Here is a 7,709-nt window from a genome sequence, read left to right on the forward strand (position 1 = left end):
CATAAAAGTTCGTATCTCAGATACATCAGAGTTTAAACATAGTTATTACAAAACGAGTTCAAATAGAAGTAGCGAAAGCCATTTGTTCAAAACCACACACACTCACATGGAGTTCAAATACAGTGCCAGCTAATGATCATCTCCAACAAAAGCATCAGACGAGACATAAGGAATGACCATGCCCATGGTCCTAAGCATCACCCATCGTAGGATAAAGGCAGTTGATACAATAGCCGTAATACATCTGCCCATCTGCAACAAGTGGGAATAAAACCCTGAGTATGAGAAGGTACTCAGCTAGACTTTCCCGACATAACCAAAAATAAAGTGACACCAAGGATTATGAAGGGCTTTATAGTAGGGTAGCTGACTCATTTGCAAAAAGAGGCATTTTTAGCATTTCAAGAACCTTTCCAAAAGCATTATTGTCAAGTTAATTATTATTAACCTGTCGACTATATTTGCACCTATACTAGAGCAAGCATGTGATTAAGCAAATAATGATAACCAATGATCATTAACAACTTCCATAATGTCATATTCATTATAACTGTCCAAGTGTTCCATCAACATTACTACGATGAAGTCACTCAAGTCAAGTGCTCACTATCCAGGAGCGATGGCGATTCGAATCGATTCCTAACCAGCTAGTGATTTATTCCTTACACAAACCTCACTCACCCGCTAAAGTGAGGTATCGGTCACCGAGTCAACTATCTAGGAAAATCTCAAGTTTGCCAGGAACCACATGTACCCGGGGGCCGACCGACTGCCCTTTGGTCTTATCATCGTGCCCCCATGTCCTACCACGCCTGCTCCGGTACAGTGCGCTGCGGGCAATCTACTCAGCCCGAATAATCTCCCAGCTTCACGGTCGAAAGGTACTTTATTCGGCTAGCTAAATGTAAGGCATGCGTTCAACATGACTTGAGGCCCAACAACGATCGGTCCTTAATCGACACAGACGGAAAGCACTACAGTCCAAAACTCTGTAAGTCTCCATTTGGTCTCAACTTCAAATTAACACTTAGTTATACGATGATTATATAGTTATCCAAGCAGATCCAGGTAACCACCTATAGCTCGCAGGTGATAGGAAATCACCTGACTTCTACCGGTCTAAGCCAGCTAAGCATTGACTCAATTGCGGATACCACGGTAACAAGGATATAATATAACAAAGGTAGACAAGGTATAATGCAGCAACGGTTGCAAACAATTCCTGAACATAATGCATCAATTAAAGTAAAGCATTTAATTAATAATTGCAAACCAGAGAGAAAAATGCTCCGGGGCTTGCCTCTCTCGAAGGAGCTCGGGGGGTGATCGGGGCACTCCAGAAGTTCCTCAACGTCCTCCTCATCTGCTTCGGTCACTTCCTACGGCTGCACCTCGAGCTGCTCCTCGGGCTCCTCGGGTATGACGACTGGGCTCTCGATTTGTGATCCTATATGATGCATGTGCGTAAGTGCTTATGCAAAAGGTGCATCAGATGAAATGAACACAATGAATATGCTTACATGCAAGGTAGTCAACATTATCCAAGAACATGTACTACAAGCACATGTCATCTACTGTATTCTCTTCTACTATTAAGATGTTAAGTCAACACATCTCATTAAATACTTCAAAGATACACCAAAGCTTCACTGATTTCTTAATCATGCATAAAGCAACATTTGATTAAACCCTAATTAATAATAGGTTTGAATAGCAACATATATTTTTATAGCTTAGAAAAATCTTAGAAAATTACCATAGCACAGTACTACCCTAAGTAGTCTACCATCAGATTTTTATGACATTTGAATAAGTGGAGTAGCCTACACAAAAATGACAAGCTATGGCATAATTATGAACATGAAAATACTTTGTATTATGAAAAGTGTCAAACAACAGATGTAATATTTTTCCTATGTTCTATACAGTAAATAATCATTGCACAAAAATTATCACATGCATGTTTTCTACAAATTTTGCTCTCTAGCAAAAATAACAAAAATCAGCCATTAAAGGCACTTGAACTACACCTCACAATTTTTCTACAGGACATGCATGGCACATATTTTTCCTAGGAAGTACTTTACACAAGAAGAGTAACAAACTTGGAAGCATATTTTTCTAATCTTTCTATGATTTATTATGACTTTCTCAAGAAAACAGCAATTTCAATGATTAAATAAAACTCCACAGAAAAGTATTTCAAGAATGACATGCAATATTTTTATCATGCAGATCTGGTGACAAGAAGCACAACAAAATTTGTTTCACCATTTTTGGAGCAATATAACTGGAGATATACATTTTACAAGCTTTGTAAATCAATTTCTGAAATCATTTTCTTTAACACTGAAATTCCCCCAACCCAGAACCGCTAGGTGCACCCGGTGCAGTGCACCCAGAGGGGCTGCCAGGCGGGACCCTTGGTCAAACCGGGCCCACGCATCAGCCGGAGCCAAGCAGGGCCGCCGCTGGCCGGCCGGCGTTCGCCGACGGTGAGCTAGCCGGCGGCGCGGTCACCACTAGCAGCTCACCCACGACAAGGCAGACGCAGTGCACCAAGTGAAGGCACGGGAGGAGCTCATAATGAAGCTCGGCGGTGCGCATGGCGGAGTGATGGCGCGGCTCACCGACGGCCGGCCATCTCCGGCCGAGAAGGGGCGCGAGAGGTGGTGCGGGAGCTTCACCGAGCTCGTGCGGTGCTCGTGCGTGCGAAGGGAGAGCAAGAAGGAGGATGGAGGGGCGAGGTCCATGAAGCGGAGTGCTCCGGCGAGCTCAGCCACAACTCCGGCGAGAGATTCCCGGGGAGAGGGAGCTTCTCACAGCTTACCGAGGCGAGCACGAGGTGCGCGAGGAGGCGGAGCTGCGGGCGAGATGGAGGGTTCAACGGCGAGCTAGGACGGCCGGGCGAGCTACTTCCGACGAGGCGCAGCGCGCGGTGGCGAAGGCGGACGTGCGCCGCTACTGTTGCTGCTGCTGAGCGAGCGAGAGAGTGGAGTGGGGAGTGAGAAGGAGCGCAGCGCGGTCGGGAAAGTGAAGGCGCGACAGGAGGGCGCGGGGCAGGCCGGGGCTGCCGCGCGGCGTGCGTTGCCAGCGCATGGCGGCCACGCGGCGAGCGCGCTCTGACGTGGTCAGGCGCGGCACTAAGGCAGGCCGGGTGAGCGGGCCGGCGCAGAGGCAGGCCGGGCCGACGTGAGCGGCTGGGCCGAAAGCGAGGCTGTGGCCCATTCAAGTGAAATGTGATTTTTTTTAATTTATTTTCTATCCCCATTTCCTTCAATGCAAATTTTGAGCAATTTCAAAGCAGTTTTAAAAGTTGGTGTAAAAATGAAAGTTGTTCCATTTTTCAAGATCTACAACTTTGCTTTTATGACCACAGTCCAATTCCAAATAGATTTTGAATTACAAAATAAACATCAATATTAATTCAAAACCCTAATTTTGAAGAATTGTTTAAAAGCAAAATTTGGCAAAACTTTGAATATGAACTTGGCTCCTATTTGTATCCTAAACATTTATAAGCTATCTTAGTGATCAAAACAAGAATCATGGCATCCAAACATGAGCATGGCATTTCACATTGTTTGAAACATGAATAAATTTTCAATCAACTTAAGCATCACATGAAATGATACTTCATTTCTTTCGAAATGAAATGCGTGAATGATGCTTATGCATGAGGTGATGATGATTATGTTCATGGGATGGAATGTTAGTGCATGCTTAACACCGAGGTGTTACAGGTGGGAGGCTTAAGCCCCCCTCTATCGCCGCTGATCTCATGGAGCCCCCTAGAGCCCCTTTAAGATTTTTTTTGTTATGGCTGCTTTGAGGAAAAGAAGCCGGAGATTGAAGAATAAACATTTTTCACAACTCCAAGCTAGCACAATTAAGGAATATGTACCAAAGAAAGTTTCATTTTTCTTTTAGTCTCTGAAGTCTGCAGGCAATAAACTGAGGAGGAAGAATCCACAAAGGAATATGGAGGGTTTCTATAAGCTATAAGGACTGGAATACATTAATAGTGAAAAAGTAGAAGCTTGCTAGAGTTTTGTATTTTCTACAAACGGTACATACATAAATGGCCTAACAAATGTTGAACACCCAACCCAACAACTTGGATGAATTTCTTGCCTGAAAAGGAAAACATATATAGTCATGCAGGTGATTAAGCTTGAATACCCTGTATATAATAAGAATAATGTCAAATTCACCGGGAGTGGCATAATTAGCTGAGCAAATTGGTGTTTTTGAATAATGGATAGCATCAGTGGAAAAGAAAAGCATCATATATAGTAGAGACAATGACAAAGGTAAGTAGGGTAAGAAGCAAGTATTGCAAAAAAAACCCCCTCAAAAGTATGGTGGAACTACTGCTAAGTTTATAAGAAAAATTAAGCTCTAAAGTAAAAGATCAAAGTGAAAGGTGATATCTTAATTGGAAAATACACCTATTCCAATCTGAATGAGACTTCACTTATTGTGTCCAACAAAGCTTTGTTGTTCGGTTGATGGTTTCTGTGGCTGATAAGCCGGCTGAAGCTGATTTGATGTGAGAGAAAAACACTGTACCATGACTGATAAGCCAGGCTAACAAGTTCTAGCGAACAGAATGCGAGCTGTCATTGCAGTTAATAGTTAAATTAGATTATACTAGTTAGGAAACAATTCGATTTTTCCTTGAAAGGTTGGTTATTGTCGATAAACAGTGACGATAGAGTATCTTGCATGGTCTTTGGAGAGAAGCTTATGTACACAAGATTACTGTGCAAGCTGGAAAAGGAACCGATGGGAAGATAAATCATGACTACAGAAGAAGATACTCAAATTCGATCTGAATGGACAGATTGAGTGATTAGATGAAGAAAATAGCATGGCTAAAAGTACCTGTAGGTAATCAGTAACATGGATTAAAGCTAAGCTCAACCGAAGAGGTTTCTGAACTAATTATGTAGTTAGGTCAGTTTAACACAATTAGGAATCACTAAACCACCATGATATATCAAGCATCTTACTATTTTATACTCCCTACATCCTAAATTATAAGTCATTCTAATTTTATTGAAGAGTTAAAGCATCTTAAGTTTGAATAAATTTATATAATAAAATAATGACATCTATGATACCAAATAAGTATTATTAGATTATTTATTAATTATATTTTTATAGTATACCTAGGACTTTATAATTCTCTCTAACTTTGGTCAAACTTGAGATACTTTGACTCCTAGCTCTAGTTGTTGCTCCTGCTTGCCACTGCCAGCCTGCTGCGATGGCGCCGCCACACCAGCCTTCAGGTGAGCGCATGGAGGAGGATGGTTTCTAGGGTCAGGGGCGACGACGGAGGCCAGCAGGTGAGCAATGCTAGCGTTGCCCACGGGCATGGCCGTGGGCGACGTATATTCTGATTTGTTCATGATATTATTATCACATATAATCATCTGATTGGTGCAAATGTTCATGTCATTATCATACATATAGTAGACATTCATATATGCGCCATGCAATTATTATTAAGATATATTGCCCATAGTCTGGCCCACCTAAATTTCCTGACGAGCTCCGCCACAGACTTACCGTGAGTCCACGACGTGCTCAACTGCGTCTGCGTGCAGCCGTGCACCACCGGTCGACCGCTGCGGCTTCTCGACGACGTTGGCCACCTGAAGGGACGATGAGTAGCGCTAGCTACTACTGGTACTAGGGGTCTATTTGGCATAACTTATAATGTTTTTTCTTTGCTAAACATTTATTTTCAAAACAGCTTTATGGGTGAAGTTGTTTTTCTCCTTCTTTCACGTAGACATAAGTTGGAATGAGGCTAAAAATTATACTACCTCCGTTTCCGTTTACTTGTCACCGAAATTTTACTGTAGCAATTTTGATCATATGTTTTTTTCTGCAAAAGATTTTTTAGATACATAAGTTTTCACATATATGATTCTTTATTAACATACTTCATTAGTGTTATGTACGTTGAAGTATCTAAGATTTTTTTAGAAGAAAAAACAGATGATCAAATTTGCTACAGTAAAAAGTTGCTGACAAGTAAACCCAGACAAAGGGAAGTAGCTTATTCTAGCTTTTTTTTTTTTGACATATGTGGGCCCAGTAGATGGAAAGGACTGCGAAGATGTTCGGCTATGGCCGCTTTTTTTTTAGAGCAGTGTTTTTCTCTTAAAAACCAGCATCAGTGAAAACCAGCATGAACAGTGCATCTGTCCCCGCGGGGAAGCCAGACGCGGGCGCGACAACACCGAGGAGAGCACGCCGCCGGGAAGGACCGTGCAGAGAAGGGGCTCGCGCCGCCGCCAGGGCGCAGCCGCCGTGGCTCGCGGCCACCAGGGAGCAACCGCCGTGGCGCGCGGTCACCGGCGCGCGGCCACCGGGGCGCAGCCGCCGTGGCTCGCGGCCTCCGGGGCGCGACTGTCGGGGCTCGCGGCCTCCGGCGGGCGGCCACCGGGGCGCAGCCGTCGTGGCTCACGGCCGCCGGGGCGCGACCGCCGGGGCGCGCAGCCTCCGGCGCGCGGCCACCGGGGCGCAGCCGCCGGGGTGCGCGAGCTGCTGGGCGTGTCCGCAGAGCTGCCTGGCGCGGCCTCGACTCCGCGGACGCCGAGGCTCGCGAGCGCGGGCTTGGCCGGAAGCGGGCACTGCCTCGCGCGGCGCGGCTACCGCCTGAGGCTGGCCGCGGGGGCTGGGGTAGGGGCACGGGCTTCCCAGGACGGTGGGCATGGCCATCGGGATAAAGGAGCTGGACAGAGACAGATGGGGAAGAAGATAAGCAGCCTGGGTGTTTTCAGTTTGCAATGCTACAATATTTTCCTCCTATAGCAAATCAGCACTGATCAGAGTATTTTTCTCTTACAGCAAATCAGCACCGATCAGGCTTATCAGCCCAGAAACCAAACCAAACCAGCGAACAGGCTAAAAGGTTCAGGCGTATAAGGGAGAAGAAGGGTAGTGTAGTCATTTTTCGCTGAAAGGTTCAGGCGTATAAGGGAGAAGAAGGGTAGTGTAGTCATTTTATCCAACTAGTCCACCATGTAAAGCTATTTTGCCAAATAAGTCTTCAAAACAGCTTTAGCTTCACCAAGAAAGTTTGTAAAACTAAAATCCCAAAAAACAATTTAAGTAGTGAAGCTGAGCTGTGCTAAATAGGGCCTATGGTGCTTACTTGTTATTATCTACCAGCTGAGCCTGAGTAGTGAAGACCTTGTGTTAGGTGCAGTGTACGTGGTCACGTATGGCTTCTCTTGCGGCCCCCAACTCAAGTTTATGCAGCTTCCATTTTCAAAGTTTACAGGCAAATAAAAAAAATGCCCACCAAATGTCAAAGCCATCTTCAAAGTTTACAGGCAGATTTAGAGAAGTGAAGTCATTGCTTGCCCAGGCTCATAATCACACTTTGACCTGAACTGCTATTGCATGCTATGCTAAATCAAAGCCTTAACATCCACCCTACCTGTAGTACTTTTCCCCTGAGAAGGCAACTTCGATGAGTTGTTTCAAACAAGCCCTGATCACATGGTAGTATGGCCCTCTGTTAGGTGTCAGCTGACAAGCTTTCACCAGCAGAGAGTTAAGGGGTACGGGCCAACCGGATTAATGCATATATATCCATCTTCCACTAACAAATGGAAGAGGAAGACGAGTTTCTCGTTGATTTCTTATTCCATCTGATTCTGAGCCCATTTTTGAAGGAAAAACCG

Source organism: Miscanthus floridulus, chromosome 8, assembly GCF_019320115.1.
Source record: "Miscanthus floridulus cultivar M001 chromosome 8, ASM1932011v1, whole genome shotgun sequence".
NCBI lineage: Eukaryota > Viridiplantae > Streptophyta > Magnoliopsida > Poales > Poaceae > Miscanthus > Miscanthus floridulus.